We start from the raw sequence: 18,328 nt of genomic DNA on the forward strand, positions 1-18,328 counted from the left end.
TCTATCAATTAAATGACAGTTTTTGGTTCCCCCTCTGTCCTCTTCTTATAGGCTGAATAATCCCAGTTCTTCTGACTGTTCCCTTTTCTGGTTTGAGTGCTGACCTGGTCAAGGACAAACTCCCCTCTAAACATACCCTTGTTCATCCTCATTCTTAAAGTGTAGGGCTCAGAATGGAATATACTACTCAAGATACAAAGAGGCAATGTAGAGTGTGAGGAATCACTTCCTGTACTGTTCTTATCACTATGGCCTAAATCCACACCTCAGTCTGGAGACAGTGTTGACATAGAGCATCAGGAGACCTGTTGTTTATAATCACCTGCTAGTTGTATGTCTCCAAAGAGAACTTCTAGCTTCTTTGAGCTACAGATTTCCAATCAGAAAAGGTGCCCAACTTCATTTGTCAACTGGAAAATGAAAATTTATATTCACAATATAAATCTAGCACAGTATACTAGACCCACCAGAAAGGTTAAAATGACAGAGACTATACCAAGTAATGGGGAAGATGTGGAGAAGCCAAAATTTGCATATATTACTGGGGAGAGTAAATTGGTACAACCACTTTAGAAAATTGATAGTATCTACTATAGCTGACCCAGTAACTCTGTTCTTAGGGGTATACTCAAGAGAAATGAGTGCACAGGTCCACCAAAAGACATGTCCAAGAATATCCAGAGAAATATTATTCATATTAACCCTAAATTGAAAATATCCCAAATGTTCACCAACAATAGGATGAATACAGGGTTATAATGCACAGAATGGAATACTAGAGGCATGTATTTGGAATGAATGAACTTAAAATGCAAGCTATGGTATGAATGGATCTCACAAACAGATGCTGAGAAAAGAAAAAGTGAGACATGAAAGAGCATGTAATATGTGATTATGTTTACATACAGTCAAATACAGATAAAACTGATCTCTAATATTAGAAATCAGAATAGTGGCTTAAGAGTTTTCTGTATGTCATCTATCAACAAAAGGAATAGTAGGGTAGGCTAGAAGGATGCAGGAAGGGTACTTTCAGGGTACTAAAATTGTTCTTTTTTTTTTTTAAAGATTTTCTTTATTTGTTCATGAGAGAGACACAGAGAGAGAGAGACACACAGACACAGGCAGAGGGAGAAGCAGGCTCCATGCAGGGAGCCTGACGTGGGACTTGATCCTGGGTCTCCAGGATCACACCCTGGGCCGAAGGCAGGTGCCAAACCGCTGAGCAACCCGGGCTGTCCCTAAAATTATTCTGATCTTGATTTGGCTGCTGATTACATAAGCGTGCTCAAGTCGTTAAAATTTATCGAGTTGTCTGCTTATGATGATGCACCTTTCTTTAAGTATGGTACACTTTAATAAAAAATTAAATGGAATACACCATAATAACAACAATAGCAACAAAACAAGGGCAGCTAAAACTTCTTCAAAATGGTCAGCAATTGAGGAGGGGAAAAAATCAGCTGGCACAAGTCCACTCAATTTTTTACCATAAGAACATTGGCCCACTCAGGGCTTGCTTCCAAATGGACCATTTCTTTCTTACCATGTTCCACTGTCAGCCTGGTCACTTTTGCATATGCTCTGTGGGCTCAGGACCTCTCAAGCTCATATCTGCTCTGCCTTTGAGGGCGGTGCATTAGAAATGGGAAAGTGGAAATGCTACATGTTAAGCATTTTCTCTATGTCAGACAAGAGATTTAGCTAACATTATTTCAATGTATCTCTCCTACAACTCTGTAAGAAAGGTGATTAATCTCTGCTTTACAGATAAAGAAAGTGATATATAGAAAGATTAAGCCAGTTGCCAAAAGGTGTAGTAAGACTGACACCCATTCTCTTATTAATCAACAGGCTTTTTATATCTAAATCAGGTTACAACACAATGTTTGGATTGCTGTTATGTCGACCTCACTTATGTGGCTTCCTGGACTTCTGAACTCTGGTTTGCTTTTGCCCACACATCTGAGTGACCCTTAATGTGTGTGCTGCCTACCTGGTCACTGATATCCTACATGTTCTTGACCTCTAACAATAGCAAAACTTAGACTCCTGGCCAGACAACCAGGATATCTGTGTGCTTCCAGATAATTTACTGGATATTATCATCCTAGCATACATCTGGTGGCCTCTGTTTGTGGATATGCCATTAATACGATCCAAGATGCCAAGAAAGAACCAGATAAACAGAGGTCATTTTCTAAAAGAAGGTCTAGGGATCCTACAGGGAGCTCCAAGTTTAAAACTGCAAGTCTCTGTGGGGCTTTCATCCTTCATGGCTGAGTCCAGAGAGAAAGTTGACTGATAGTTGGAGGCCACCCCTTGACAAGATATTTTAAGAAGGGAGGGAGGAAGGAAGGAAGGAAAAGCAAAAGAAAGAAAAGAAAAAAGTCAAGTTCCCAAGTGTTCCTGTTTTTGGCTTTTAGCTGCATGGTATTTCAGAGATTTCTTGTTCTTCTTAAAATCTGTTAGCAATCCTCAAATCTACAAACAGGCTTTAGAAGACGTGGGTAGGGAGAGTAGTGAGAAAGATTGTTTCAGAAGCAATCCCTCTGTGAGGAAAAGCCGAAACCTAAATTGGATACAGCTGAAAATATCTCAATCCTGCAAGATTAGTCTTGACACCAGCCCCGCAGCAGAAGCATTCTGTGTGTTAAAGGAATTACTCCAAAGGTTTTTCCTTTCTTATTGCCCACTTAGTTTTCTGAAAAGCCCTCTTCTGAAGCCCTGTGCTTTACTCTAAAGCAAAGCCTTTTGGGTTATTGTCCTAAATGGATTCCAATAGGAGACATTTTGCTAGGGATCACGATTAAACAGGCTCCCTGGAATTTAGGCTAGCTCAAGCCAGGGAAAGTATCGATGCTCCAGGAATATCCAGTCCCAGCCAGAGACTTCTGGGTGACCACAGCAACACATACACACACACAACCACCCACATCAAAATGGAATGGGCTCAATGAAATCAGTGCTTTGCCCTCCAGGGAGCAGTCCTCAGTTCCTATTTCACCTCTTTGGGTTTTTAATGGTCTAATACTCAATCCCTCACCACTTCCTTTTTGAAGTTACTCCAGATTTCAGGGTTTTGCAGACAGTGATGATGTTTGCTGGGTCCTCATCCAAACCAATGGAATAATCCACCCATTCTCCCTCTCAAGTGTATCCGTTCTCACCTCTGTTTGTATGTCAGTTTTTCAGATTTATAAAATGGCAGTAAGCTATAATGAGTTTGAATGGAAAATGAGAGAAATGAAACTTCAGTGGATCAGGATGTTTGCTCTTACTTCAGAGAAATTCTGGGTCATACTGGATACCTTACAACCAGGCGGGCCATAGGACATCAACAAATGAAGGACTGTGTTTGGGGACCCAGTCAACTAAAACCCTTCCAGAGGGCTTAGTACCCCAAAATCTTGGTTCACTTCTTCCTTACATTAAAAAAAATCATTTAAATTTACAGAACTACCCAGAGCTAATCTGAACTCTATTTGTTCCAACCATCTACAGTTATTTACTCCACCAGGAGAGCTCTTCCTTGGGCACACTTTTCAGGAGAGTTGTATCATCTACTGGCATAATGGTCCTTTTTTAAGAGAAGTATTTCATTTTAATAAAAATGTGTACTACCATATTTAATCAATCAGGGTGATTGACAATGGCAATAGTTGAGTCTTGCAGCAGATGCTGCTGCTACCTCATTCTTATTCCAGTTTCATTTCTCAATCAAATCCATGTGTAAAAAACATAATGTGCTGCCAACACAATGTAATAAAACCTCAGCTGAAATGCACACCAGCACGACAGAAACTGATAACTCAAAGTATGGGAAAAGTTAACTTCAGAAAAATCACTTCTGACACCCACGTATTCAAGTTTTATGGACAAGAGATGTATGGCCTCCGTATAGCTAACATGAATGGGCCAAATTCATGGATTTGTCCTGAAACAGAAAATAATCATCTTTAAAGCAACATTTTCAAAAAGCTGGCAGAAGAATCCTTTTTAAACAGCCCAGAAATCATCCTTAAAATTGGCTGAGTTTGTTTGAGATGCACCATTTGTGTCATGGAGCAATAAATTAATACTTGAGCAGCTTCTTTTTTTTATGGTGGTGCAGACTGGTTAAAGATGATGTATCACTGGTTGTCACCGACTGAACCAGCAGTTTTCAAAGTTAATGATTCAGAGAGGAATAAAGGTAACCTAATTATAGCAGTACCAGGGACAGAACCTGTTTCCTGTACTCAAACTCTCAACTCCAAATTTCAGCCTGGGGGAATTGCATGTACTTCTGCAGGACACTATTCTTACAAAAGCTCTAGTTAGGGAGCAGACACTGAGTCCCTGAAAAAGGGACTGGGTCCGTTGGCCAGAGACCCAGAAATATACCAGTTTGCCTAGCGCTCCCTCATCCCACCCCCACCACCAAATTCATGCCTACCCAGAACCTCAACATGTGCCCTTATTTGAATAGGGTCTTTGCAGATGTAATTAGTTAAGATGAGGTCAGAATGGATTAGGGTGGGCTTTACACCCAATGGCTGGTGCCCTTGAAGAAGGATAGATGAAGGCACAGACATAGACACCCAAAGGAAAAACAGACATGTGAAGACAGGGGCAGCCATTACAGTGATTCAGCTATAAGCCAAGAAATTCCAAGGATTCCCAGCAACCCCTAGAAGCTCTGAAGAAGCAAAGAATGCATTACAGGATACAACAGTGGCATCATTTGAATGATAATGTGGGCATAAATTCCTCCAAGAAGTTCACTTATAATTGGGCTCAATATGACCAAATAGTCCATGTCATAACAGAATTTGGCATCACAGAATGGTTATAGTCATAGGTAATATTTAGCAGTGAAATGCAGGAAGTTATCAGAAAGAAAAAAAAACACCTTTTTTTCTTTTCTTTTTTTGACTAATGGGAGATTTTCATGGTGGCACCCAACACAGGAATTATTCCTGCCTAGAGTTAGGGAAGTCTACAAAATCTTGCTGCAGCAGGCCCATGCACCAGAAGACTACTCTGGGCAGTTGCAGCAGGCAATGGCAGTTATGGAATTCACTCAGCACTGCACATGACTGATGAGAGCAATCACAGAGAGAGTTCTGGATCATGGCTGACTAATGCACTCTCAACACAGATCTCAAGCAATTGCAGCCAGGTGAGGAGCCTGTGCCGTAGCATATCAACCTTTACAGAAGGAGGTACCAGCCCCTTGTGAACTGCCCTGGATCTATGCTGAATAAGGAAGCAAATTCAGGAGGGGCACACCAGGAATTACACAGGATCCCATGAGGCACAGTGGGTAGTTCACCCAGGACTCTGCTGTCACACCTGCATCTAGTTACTGCATACGAGCGCCTGTCTCAGGGTCATCCTTCGTGACTGTCTCCAGGGTTCCTCCACAGTATGGGTCTGATTCCTCTCGACTCAATATTTCCCCTGACTTTACAAAGTCCTCCGAAAAGAAGCCTTTTGGGTGTACTGAAAGAAAAACATCTGGCACACAGTCCTAACGGGTAATGATAACCACAGTCAAGATATCCACAGCTCAAGGAAGATCTTTTATAGAAGAATTCAGCCTGAATGAGACCTTTTGTTGAGTTAGGGAGTAGGAATGTGATCCCTTGGAAAAGACGATGGATCCATAGTCCATCAGGAAAATCTACAAATCTACAACCGATCCAGTCCTTTTGTGCACTCTCTGATCACCCAGAAAATCCTAGATGTATTTTAATATTTATACAGATTTATATTCTCCTACCTCCAAAATACTTCTGCACAACACACTTTCATTCAGCTGGGCACGAATAGGGTACTCTGGACTTCCTCGGACATTTGGCAGTGCTCAGTGTCTTCAGCCCTTTCTGGGCTAGCACTGCACCCAGTGCTCAGAATCAGCATCCAGCCATCTGACGAGTGTCTCAAATCTCTCCTAGAACCAATGGGAAACAAATAGATCATTGCATGAAGAGCTCTCAGTTCACAAACCGGCAGAATTTTCAAATACATTTTGGTTGTCCAGTGCCCAAGGGCTAAGACTCCGGGACCTCCACGGTAACATCAGGTGGTACCAAGGCCTTCTAGTTACGTCTGGATATAGGACAAAGTTTAGCATTCACTTGCCAGTCTCAGCCCTCAGGTTCTTGAATTATGGCAAGCATCAGCACAACCACACCCCCACATACACACTGCGTTCAGAAATTTCTGGAATCAGTTTGCTGCCCCTTTGTTCCCCTTCGAGATCAGATTTGCCCTTGGGTATCACTCTTCGCCCTACATTTCAGGAACTAGAGTAGTCTAAGCATAGCCTTTGACTATCAAGGCAGAGCATGTCTCATTTGCCTAAACTTTTGGTAACCCCAAACAGATGTCCAAACCTCCAATGGAACAGCCCAAGAAATTTTGTTCTAGGTGAGGGTTGATAGGAAGGGAGAAGGTCTCATTCAGAGACCTATTCAGCCAAAGAGATAAAAGCTAGAGCCAGAGGCTTAACCAATATCTCAAGTTAGAACAGGACCAGGTTCATAACCACACAGAAAAAGGCCAGAACACTAGGCAAACCTTCTGAACAAGCACGACCAGGGGGCTCCCTACGTCTCACCTCCCTGCAAGAGGCTGGCATGTGAGCAGGGCAGATGTACACAGAAGACACATTCTGTGTCCTCATTCAAGGGCATACATGAGAGCTGTGCCCTGCCACACAGGCATTGGCTGGTGAGTCCACCATTGACCTAGGGGGATTTTATCAAACAAGGGTGAGGGAGAGAGAGCTATGGATAGACTGCTGGGCTGGGACTCCAGAACCGAATCACCTAGTCTATCACCCTGGGCAACTGGCTTAGCTTCCTCATACATGAAAGAGAAGTAATACTTGTCCAAGTCAAACTGACTTGGTGGACATACTTGGGACTGGGGTCATTTCCTAGCTGAGTATCTTGGAATTAAACAAAATTTCTGAGTCATAGTTTCCTCATCTGTAAAAATGGGGGTCATAACCCAATGGAGTGAATCATGCGTATAAAGTCTCTGGCTTTACACAGTAGGCACATCTTAATGACAGCCATCATTATTATCAACCTCACAGTAATCATTATCAGGAACAGCAAAGAAGACAATGCATGGCAGGTGGTTATACAGCAGTGGTTTCATTTTGTACATCAGTGTGAGTGTCAACCTCTTTATATGGGGCACCTTGCAAAAGTGTATACTTCTTCAAAAACTTCTCCTATTGCTTCCAAAAAAAAACCCTCAAATAAACCAAAAGGACCTCCTCTTGGTGGTGGTGGGGGGGAGGTGTTATTCATAATCCATGTATAACCCCATTTGAGATCTATCTTATCGCATGGTTTTGACCACAAAAATAATGCATCAATCATTCTGATCTAAAAAATATATTCAGGGATCCCTGGGTGGCGCAGCGGTTTGGCGCCTGCCTTTGGCCAAGGGCGCGATCCTGGAGACCCGGGATCAAATCCCACATCGGGCTCCCAGTGCATGGAGCCTGCTTCTCCCTCTGCCTGTGTCTCTGCCTCTCTCTCTCTCTGTAACTATCATAAATAAATAAAAATTTAAAAAAAAATTAAAAAATTAAAAAAAAATAAAAAATATATTCAAAGGGATGCCTGGGTGGCTCAGCAATTGAGCATCTGCCTTTGGCTCAGGGCATGATCCTGGTCCTGGGATCAAGTCCCACATCTGGCTCCCCGAGGGGAATCTGCCTGGGTCTGTGCTCTCTCTATGTATCTCTCAATCTCTCATGAATAAATAAATAAAATATTTAATATATATGCACATATATATGCATATATATTTTTTTCAAAGTAGCATTTGGCTACATTTTCATTTTATTTATTTGTTTGTTTTATTTAAATTTAATTTGCCAACATAGAGTATAACACCCAGTGCTCATCTCGTCATGTGCCCCCCTTAATGCCCATCACCCAGTTATCCCATCCCCCCACCCACCACCTCTTATGCAACTCTTTGTTTCCCAGAGTTAGGAGTCTCTCATGGTTTGTCTTCCTCTCTAATTTTTATCATTTGGCTATATTTAAAAAAATAAAATTTGCCTTCAAAGACTAAAGATTTCCCCCACTGAAGGAGCAAAAAAAAAAAGAAGAAGAGAGGAAAAAGGAAAGAAGGAAGGAAAGAAGGAAGGGAGGGAGGGAGGAAGGGAGGGAGAGGGAGGGAGGGAGAGAGAATGGATGGAAGGAAGGAGGATAGGATCCAAAGGGAAATTCAAACCAGAACCCCCAATGTTCACCAATAAGTATCCTCAGTAACTTTGAAGACAACTGTTTTAAAGGTCAACATTATTTAAATGTACATTTATTTGCATTCATTTAAAAAGTCAGTATGTTTGCATTAATATCTATACCTCTAAGAGAATGTATCAAAAAACAGAATGCACTTATGTATACATCATTCCACTTATTTTTTTACTGAACATACATATTATCCACTTCCTTACACTGTTTTTTAAAAATATTTTATCTATTTATCCATGAGAGACACAGAGAGAGATAGAGGCAGAGACACAGGCAGAGGGAGAAACAGGCTCCATGCAGGGATCCCAACGCAGGACTTGATCGCGGGGCCTCCAGGTTCATGCCCTGGGACGAAGGTGGGGCTAAACCGCTGAGCCACCCGGGCTGCTCTTTATACTGTTTTTTAATTAGTGGTTTATTTTATTCATTAATTCATTAATTCATTAATCCATTCATTCTTAAAGTAGACTACATGCCCACTGTGGGGCTTGAACGCAGGACCCTGAGATCAAGAGTTCCATGCTCTACCGACTGTTCATAAATGAATGAATGAACAAATGTTTTACTGAGACTCTAAGGGACGTTTAATTAGAGGCTTAGTCATACATTTGTTCATTCATTTATTTATTTGTTCAACAGGTATTTATTGAAGACCTGTTACGTCACCTGCAACTCTACACTGCCAAGTAAAAGCTCAGATAAACAACTTCTGACTGGGAAGATTTCTTCATCAAAAATACCTCAATTGTTTTTTGTTTTCATAAAGTGATTCCAAGAGAAGTATTAAAGGCCTTTAGGTGACATTCTCCGAGCGCATGCTGTGGATTGCCTAAGTGATATTCCAGAGGCTTCTATTTCACGATGGTGAACTGAGGCCAAGAATTTGCCTTCCCTCCTTCCTGAGATACTTTCAAAATGATCGAAAGGAATTTCTTAATGATAAATCAATAATAATGAAGAGAACAGGAGGGGAGCCATCTCTGAAGAAGAAATTTTGACAGATTTTAGGAAGACAAAACGCATTTGGAAGAATGTCAGTACATCAACAGATAAACCAGAGAAAAGGTATATGCGGCCCAGAGTACATGAGGTGAGTGACAATGGAGGACGGTGGAGAAAGGAGTGCGTCTTATAGGCAGGACTCCAGGCTGAACCCCAGCCAAAAAAAATCAAGTCTTTCCCTCTGAAGACATTAATTATTTTGTTTGGTGTGAGTATTGACATCCTAAAGTAAGGTTTTCTTGTTCAGGAATACCCTAGAGAGAAGCTTGCCAGTTGATAGGACAAGCCCCCAGACACAGAAACTGACAGCATTGCTATTCTTCACTCCTAAAAATGAGTTGACACCTAAAGATGAACAAACATTTAAAGGGGAAAGATAAACAAACCCATCATAAAACAGCTTTCTTATTTACTTATTCTTAAAAATTAATGGACTAATAAGATACTTGAGGGAAAAATAGAAAAGCACATCATAAGAGATCGAATTCAAGAAAACAGAGACTTAAAAGGACATTATATCCAGAAGAGAAAACCAGGAAACCAGATTTCTTTTCCTTAAACAAAAATGAGAGTGAGCAGTGAATATTTCTGGGAAATTAAATTGTCAAAATTAAAAAATAATAATAGCTAAGAAAGATTCTTCTTTAAAGATGTTATTTTTAAGTCATCTCTACTTCCAAAATGGAGCTCCAAGTCACAACCCTGAGATCAAGAGTTTCATGTTTTACCAACTGAGCCATCCAGGCATCCCAAAAACTAAAAATTTATTAATAGAAAGATTAGAAGATGGAATTGAGGAAATTTCCTATAATATTGAGCAAAATGACAAAGGAAGGATAATAAGAGAATAAGAATGAGGTTTGGAGGACAAATGCAGCCCTTAATAGCCAATTAAGAGAAATTCAGAAAGCAATAAGAAAGTAGGGAAGAAAGTTATCAAAGATACAATAAAATAATTCCAAGAGCTGAAGGGAAACACAAATATTGATCAGAATTAATTAAAAAAAGACTTAGCCCTTGAAATATCAAATCCCCCAGGATAGTGTTTCTGAGCTCTCAGTGGGAGTGGGGAGGAATGTAAACCAGGAACTATAAGGGAATTTGAATCAAAATGGATCAGATTTCTCATCAGCAATGACGGATCTTGGAAGACACTGAAATAAAGGCTTCAGAATATGAAGGTAAAATTATTTTGGACCCAGACTTCTATGTCCCGTTTAAAAACAAGAAAAAGAACATCATCTTCAGACATTCATATGTTCCGAATATCTTGCTTCATGCATCCATTTTCTTCTAAAAATTTACCTAATGATGTGCTCCCAAAAAAGAGAGTTGGGAGGAGCGAGTGGGCAAAACTGAGAAAGGGGGAACTGTGGAATACAGAAAATTGTGGAGCAACCAGGATTCCAGTGAAAAGGAACCCAGGTTACAAAGTGAGCCACGGGTCTTGAAGGCAATTGGGAAAAGTCACTGAATTTCAAGAACACTGCCTTAAAGAGGAAAAATGAAAAGGATTCTAAGAAATTAATTAAATGACTACAGAGCCAAATGATATTCGGAATATAGAGTATGTGTTTTCCTCTTTATAAGGGAAAAAAAATCAAAGCTTGAGGGAATAAAATTTGTACAAAATAGTCATGGTCTAAATAGAAAAGTACTCAAATTAAAGCAAGTTTGAGAGGCAGGAAAAGTACATTTGTCCCTGATGCCATGAATGCTCCCTTTTGACTAACAAGGCACCATGACATTGGACCTGGAAGAGAGTAAATGCATGCTAATAGGAAAAAGTCTCTTCAACAAATGGTGCTGGGAAAACTGGTCAGCAACATGCAAAAGCATGAAACTGAACCCCTTTCTTACACTATACACAAAAATAAACTTAAAATGGATTAAAAATCTAAGTGTGAGACCTGAAAACAATAAAATCCTAGAAGACAGCACAGGCAACAATTTTTCTGACATTGGTCTTAGCAACATCTTTCTACATGTGTCTCCTGAGGTAAGGGAAATAAAAGCAAAAATTAACTATTGAGACTACATCAAAATAAAAAGCTTCTGCACGGTGAAGGAAACAATCAACAAAACTAAAAGGCAACCTACTGAATAGAAGATATATGCAAATGACATATCCAATAATCTTATCCAAAATCTATAAAGAACTTTACAACTCAGTACCCAAAAAAACCCAAATAATCTGATTAAAAATGGGCAGATAACATGAACAGACATTTCTCCAGAGAAAACATCCAGATGGTCAACAGACACATGAAAAGATGCTCAATATCACTCTTCATAGGGAAATGCAAATCAAAACCACAATGAGATATCAGCTCACACCTGTCAGAATGGCTAAAATCAACAACACAACGAACAACAGGTGCTGGCGAGGATGTGAAGAAAAAGGAAATCTCATGCGCTGTTAGTGAGAATGCAAACTGGTGCAGCCACTCTGGAAAACAGTATGGAGTTTCCTCAGAAAGTTCGAAATAGAACTACCCTATGATCTAGTAATTGCACTACTGGATATTTATCCCCAAAATACAAAAACTCTAATTCAAAAGGATACATGCATCCCCATGTCTATTGCAGCATATAATTTAGCCATAAAAAAGAATGAAATCTTGCCATTTGCAACAACACCAATGGAGCTAGACAGTATAATGCTAAGTGAAATAAGTCAATCAGAGAAAAATACTATACGGTTTCACTCATATGTGGAATTCAGGAAACAAAACAAATAAGCAAAAGAAAAAAAGAGAAACTAAGAAACAGAATCTTAAGTATAGAGAACAAACTGCTAGTTCCCAGAGGCGAGGTGGGGGCGGGGGTGGATGAAGTAGGTGATGGGGTTCAGAGTACACTTGCCATGATGAGCTCTGAGTAATGTATAGAAATGTTGAGTCACTATATCATACACCTGAAATTAACATAACCCTGTATGTTAACTATGTTGGAATGGGATTAAAAGAAAAAAAAAAACTTAGAAAAAGAGAAAATGTATGCTTGCTTAGTTCTACTAAGTTCTATTCTTAGTAGACAATATTGACATAATGTAAATGCTGATTACTGGCTTTTAGTTTTCAGAAATGTTCATAGACAAAGCATAGAAAATTTACTTGTTACAAAGCAGAATGTAAATATTATCCACAAGGATAATGTAAAAAATGAAGATGTGACTGGACAGAAACATGGAGAGGAAAAGGGAGGAGGGAAAAAGAGGTAAGGATTGAAATGGTAATGCCTTCATTTTGAAAAATGAAAGGTTAAGACACACAGTTGAAAGCAATGGAACAAGAACTAGAAATTTAAAAATATATTATTTAAAGCTATCGGGCAACCAATAGAGGAAGCTACTACTAAAATTACTAGTATAACAATCAAAAAATGGAAGGAGAGGGGAAGGGAAGGAAGGGGTGTCAGGATGTAACAGAAATTCTCATCCAACCCAGAAAAAGGTGCCAGTGATGTTGCAAGTCCGTGGAGCCCTAATAGTGGCCTTAGCGTATTATTTTGAGATATTGGAAGAAATCATTCAAAGCAAAGCCAGAAAGGGTTTTGAGGTTCTTGCCTCTGTGTATCAGGTGGAGGGGCAAGGAGTGTTTGGGGAAAGGATTTTTCATCCTTATCATGAATGTTTTCTGACTCGTTCACTATTACTGCATGATACATATTTTTCAGAATTAAAAATCACCAGTTTTACATCAGTGCTCCAGGCAGGGTCCTGGCAGGAACCAGATGGCAACCTCAACCTGAGCAATTGAGCAGAACTTCACAGGACTGTTTGTAATTGTGTGGGCAGGGGCCGCAGAGCCCTACAAGGTTGGCACAGCAGCCTGCCAACCACAGGTTGCCTTTACCACTCCACAGCCCCAAAGGGTTGGAAGTGTCTGCTGAACCTGGTAGATGGTGGCTGTATGGAGAGGGCTGCCGATATTGGGATTTATTTGAGAGAAAGAGGGACAGAGGGAGAAAGTGTGCATGTGCACATCAGGGGTGGGGGTGGGGTGGCAGAGGAAGAGGAAGAGAGAGAATCCCAGGCTGACTTCTAGCCGACCAAGGAGTGCAACTTGGGGCGTGATCTCACCACCCTGAGATCATGACCTGAGCCGAAACCAAGAGTCTCATGCTTAACCAACTGAGCCATGCAAGCTCCCCAAGTACATTGCAATGTATAACAAGAAATAGATATTAGGTCTTTGTCCCCACTTCTGGCACAGAACCCCTAAAGCCCTGGGAATTTCCTAAGTGATAAGAGCAGTGAAAGTGTCCTGATAGTCACAACAACCCCCCCCCCATTTTTTTTAAAGATTTTATTTATTTATTCATGAGAGACACAGGGAGGGGGTGCGGCAGAGGGAGAAGCAGGCTCCATGCAGGGAGCCCGACGTGGGATTCGATCCCGGGTGTCCAGGATCACACCCTGGGCTGAAGGTGTGCTAAACCGCTGAGCCACCCGGGCTGCCCCACAACAAGCCCTTTTCAACCCTTTCAACCACACCTGAGTTATGCTATTGAGGTGACTTTTGGAAAGCATCTGAGGAGGAGGGGCTGGTTGCCAGTAGAACCAACCATGTGGTTAGAAGGTTAGAACTTTCATTCCCACCCTGCTGACCTTTGCTGGGGGAGGTCACTCAGAGGCTGGTTGCCAATGGCCAATTTTTTAAGCAATCATGCTTATATAACAAAGCCTCCATAAAACCCCAAGAGGACAGGTATGGAGAGCTTCCAGGCAGGTGAACTTGTGGGGATTGCCGGGAGAGCATGGAAACTTCACATCCCTCTCTCCTCACCTCGCACTCTATGCATGTCTTCCATCTGGCTGTTCCTAATCCTATCATTTATAATAAACTATAATCTAGTAAGTAATGTGTTTCTTGGAGTTTCTCTGAGTGAGCAGCTCTAGGGAATTAATCAAATGCAAAGAGGAGGTTGTTGGAACCTCTCTGATCTATAGCAGGTAGGTAAGAAGCACAGGTCAGAGCTTGGACTTTCGTTAGCATCTGAAGCAAGGGGAGGGGACAGTCTTATAGGATTGAGCCCTTAACCTGTGGGATCCTATGCCATCTCCAGGAAATAGTCAGAATTCAGCTGAATTGTTGGAGAATTGCTTGGTGTGGGGGAAAAACACATTGCAATTGGCGTCAGAATCTAGGGCTGTCAGGTAGCTGAGGCCTTTGATGGAAGACACGGCCAACCCGCACCAGAAGTGGACCAGGGAAATCAAAAACTTTTTTATTCTCCTCCTACCACCTCATCTCCCAGATGGTGCTTCTTATTGGCCAAACCCAACCAAAATCTAGAACTGTGCTGTCCAGGACAGGAGCCACTAGGCACATGTAAGCTATTTAAACTAATTAAAATTTAAAATTCAGGTCCTCAGTCATATTAGCCATACTTTCAAGTGCTCATGAGCCATGAATGGCTAGTGGCTCTCCTACTGGACAGCACAGATACAGAGTATTTCCATCATCCCAAAGTCCTACTTGGACAAGCTTGATAAAGGGCAAGGGAAGGCCACCCTCCATGAAGGTCAGCCTCTTGGGCACAGAGCAGGGCAGGGAAGGTTGGGGAGTCGATCCAGAAGGACACACAGGAGATATACAACATGTGAGGCATTGCCAAAAATATATCACACAAGATACTCAAAAAATATAACCAAATTTGGGGGTGGAGGAGCGGTGGATGATCATATAAATTATATAAATTTGACAAACTCTACACACTGTTTTGTTCCCTTGAAGACTCAAGATATAGATCCGTTTGGTAACAGCTGTGAGAAATCCTGGAAATCTGTTTAACATTATTTAAAAACAGGTGTTTTCTGAACTTTTTTTGGTTAAGAAACCTTCTCCCCTCCCCTTTCTCTCTCTCTCTCTCTCTCTCTCTCTCTCTCTCTTTTTGTATGGGAAGAGTTACAACACCTCTCACGTAGTTCTTTTTATACTGAATATTTATCATTGTTGGACTTCCAAGATCCTATCAATCCTCCTTATTTGGGGTGGGGGATCCTGGAAGGGATAAGGTGGTTAAATCCATCTGCCCAACACAGAAAGCTGACCTTCTACAAGTGACCCCAGAGAGGTCATCGGAACATAGCAGGGCATTCATGCAGGCTCATTCCTGCAGACACGAGAGTCTAAAAACACCTCTCACTTGAGGATTCCTCATCTGTCTAGTTGAGACTTTCTGAGGACTGCCCTGCACCCTGATACTCCTACCCACCCTCCCTTCCTCCAACCTAATTTCAAAGCTGTCAGACCTGTATCTCTGTCTGCAGACTCTGGCTTGCTGCCCTTTTTTCTTTCACAGGCATTTCCCCCCCAATAAATCTCTTTCATGCATGTGTAATACGGTGTTGGTATCTGCTTCTTAGAGGACCTGAACCAACACAACTGAAGATCTGAATCTTAGGGAGTATCTCAAAGATGTGGGAACGTATCGAAATAATTCAAGGCAGAGCTCAGTAACATGGACAACTCTCGGACACATTTTGTTTGCCAGGCCAGTCAAGGTTCCAAAGGTTAATGAATAAACTTCCCAACCTGCTTAAAATCATCTGTCCTTGCACAGTGGTTAGCCCTGAAAACTGAACCCTTCACATCACTATCAACTGCTAACATGCTCCGACCATTTCAGAAAGAGCCGGTGCCCTGTTAGTGGTCCAAAGTCTTGCCACACATTATTCGCGTGATTGTATGGGGTGAGCTGCTCCTGAGTAAGGTCGATGAGACTCGTGCTCTGTGGAGGGCCAGACTCTGATGAGAAGAAACGGTATTTTGAATACGAGGCACTGTTCCTGCTTTCTATCAATACATACCACAGAGTTTGGGAGTATACACTTATCATGAAGGCTCAAAAAGTGGTTGGCAGCCTTTAGGAAGGGCAAAACAAGTTTTATTTTTTCTTTGTTCTCCCCTTTTGGAAAGCTGGGGGTGAAGTAATTGCACCTGCGGTCACTCCTGGCTTCCTACAGCTAAACTACCTTATGAGACGGGAGCCCTGGCCATCGTCCACCCACACAGCACCCCTCTGCCCATGGTCCATGTCACCTGCCACTCCGTGAGCACATCACTCGCCAAAGGAACCACGTTTTGCTCAGTTCTGGACTGGCACCTCAGGGCCGTGCTAGGCCTGGTGATGCAGAGATGAATCCCAAGTGGTCCGTGCCTTCGGAGAGCTCCCAGAGTAAAGGAGATACCTGGAAAAGGGAGAAAGACAGAGGAAAAACATCACCTGGTGGCACTGAGTGCAGAATCGAGGTGGCCTGGGAGTACCAGCAAGGCTCCTCGGGGGACAGTGACTTTGAAGCTGGGAGTTAAGTCCAAGTAGGAGTTTGCCAGACAAAATCTGGACAAGGAGAAGATGCTGACCCAATCTCAGCGACTGAAGTCCCCAAATTCCAAGTGCATGCATAGGGCCGTCAGAGGGCTAGTGCGGAGGCGTGAACGTTGCCTGGGCTGTGTGCAGTGCCATCTCTACACACACCCATTGCTCCTGCCGTCAGTGTTAGTGCCATTATTACTATTCATGAATTCGGTGCCAGGGCCTCGGCTGGAAACCGAGAATTCACAGCTGAATAAGACAGAGCGCTGCCCTCAAAGTGATCAATAATAATAATTCACGCTCCCACAGGGTTTGTATTTATTTATTTATTTATTTATTTATTTATTTATTTTTTATTTTATTTTTTATTTTTTTCCCACAGGGCTTATTATGTGCCACCTGTGTCCCCAGTGCTCCATGTGTTTTACCCTCAGGACGCCCCGCAAAGCGGGCTCCTCGCCCCTTGCAGGTGGGGCCGGAGCGTCCAGATGTGGCCCTCCAGATGATCCGCTCTTCACTGCCGTCCCTACAGGGAGGTTCACCGCCGAGAGGCAACCACACTACAACGTCCCTATGTGAGTGTAAGCTGAGTGGGGCCCAGGCGATCGTCGCTAAGGCTTCCTGGAGGAGACCATCCCTGAGCTGAGCAGAATGGAGACCTGGGGGCGGGGGGCAGAGTTTCTGCCCTTCAGTGGGGGGAGGTCAGGAATGGAGAGGTGGGCAGGGACGGGTCCGCTTGTGTCTCTGTCTCTGTCTCTCTCTCTTTTCCATGAGTAAATAAAAATAAAAAAAAAAAAAAACCAACAAACACACCATTGCCATCCCCAATGATGCTAGCAACTGTTCTCAGCTCCTGTTTATTGAGCACCTATTATGCACCCAAGCAGCATGTTTGCTTTTTATTTAACTCTGACCCACAATTCTGTGACACAGTGTTGCACTTCTCTGTAATTCACTTGAAGCTTGATTTTTCAAGAAGAACACAGTCCAAGGTCCCTGGCATAGAATACATTGGTACCTAAATAATAATATTTAACATTTACAGAGAGCTTTAATTTTTGAACAGGTAAAAAGATGACATGGTCCAAAAATTGAGTTTTACAAATGGAGTAGAAATGACATTTCCCTTTTACGGAGGGAGAAACTAAGGCTCAAAGTCACGTGAGCAGCTGAGGCTCACAAAGAAGCCAAGAAGTGGCAGTGGGACATCTGTGTACGACCGACCTAGACACTGCCTTTAGGCAGCCCTTTAAACCTATCCGTCTCTAGGGGCGCCCGGGGGGCTCAGGCAGTTAAGCATCTGCCTGCGGCTCAGGTGGGATCTCGGGCCCTGCATTGGGCTCCCCGCTAGCACGGAGCCTGCTTCTCCCTTGGCCTCTGCTCATGCTCTTTTGCTCTCTCTCAGTTGCTGCCAACACTGCCCGTTTAACCACTTTACAGTTTGTTTTTGAGGGAGACAGATCGGAGGCCCGAGCTCTGCCACGATGACTGGAGTGTATCACTTATGGTTTGGTTTTCCTCCCTTATCAAATGAAAGATTAGATCAGCATTGTGGGCTTGGGCGTGATAGACAACTCACAAAGTCTGTAAGTAGGGTTGTTTGCCATGGAGCGAGGCCAGAGTTAGCCTACACCCTAGAGTCAGGATGGAGCAGAGGGAGCTCTTCTAGAAGGGAGGTAAGCAGCACGTTTGCTTTTTATTTAGCTCTGACCCACAATTCTGTGACGTAG

The 18,328-nt window shown here is 42.3% G+C and overlaps 1 long non-coding RNA gene across 9 annotated transcripts in view; it reads left to right on the plus strand.

Annotated features, from left to right (window-relative positions):
- LOC144291710 (uncharacterized) overlaps positions 1 to 17,283 on the plus strand; it is a 44,452-nt gene extending 27,169 nt beyond the window's left edge. For 3 of the 9 annotated variants that reach the window (XR_013359092.1, XR_013359088.1, XR_013359093.1), the window contains exon 7: positions 16,981 to 17,274. This is a non-coding gene — a long non-coding RNA (uncharacterized LOC144291710). The other 6 variants (XR_013359094.1, XR_013359100.1, XR_013359089.1 and 3 more) reach the window with 5 other exon arrangements.
- The last annotated feature ends 1,045 nt before the right edge of the window (positions 17,284 to 18,328 follow it).

This window comes from Canis aureus, chromosome 20, assembly GCF_053574225.1.
Source record: "Canis aureus isolate CA01 chromosome 20, VMU_Caureus_v.1.0, whole genome shotgun sequence".
Classification (NCBI taxonomy): domain Eukaryota; kingdom Metazoa; phylum Chordata; class Mammalia; order Carnivora; family Canidae; genus Canis; species Canis aureus.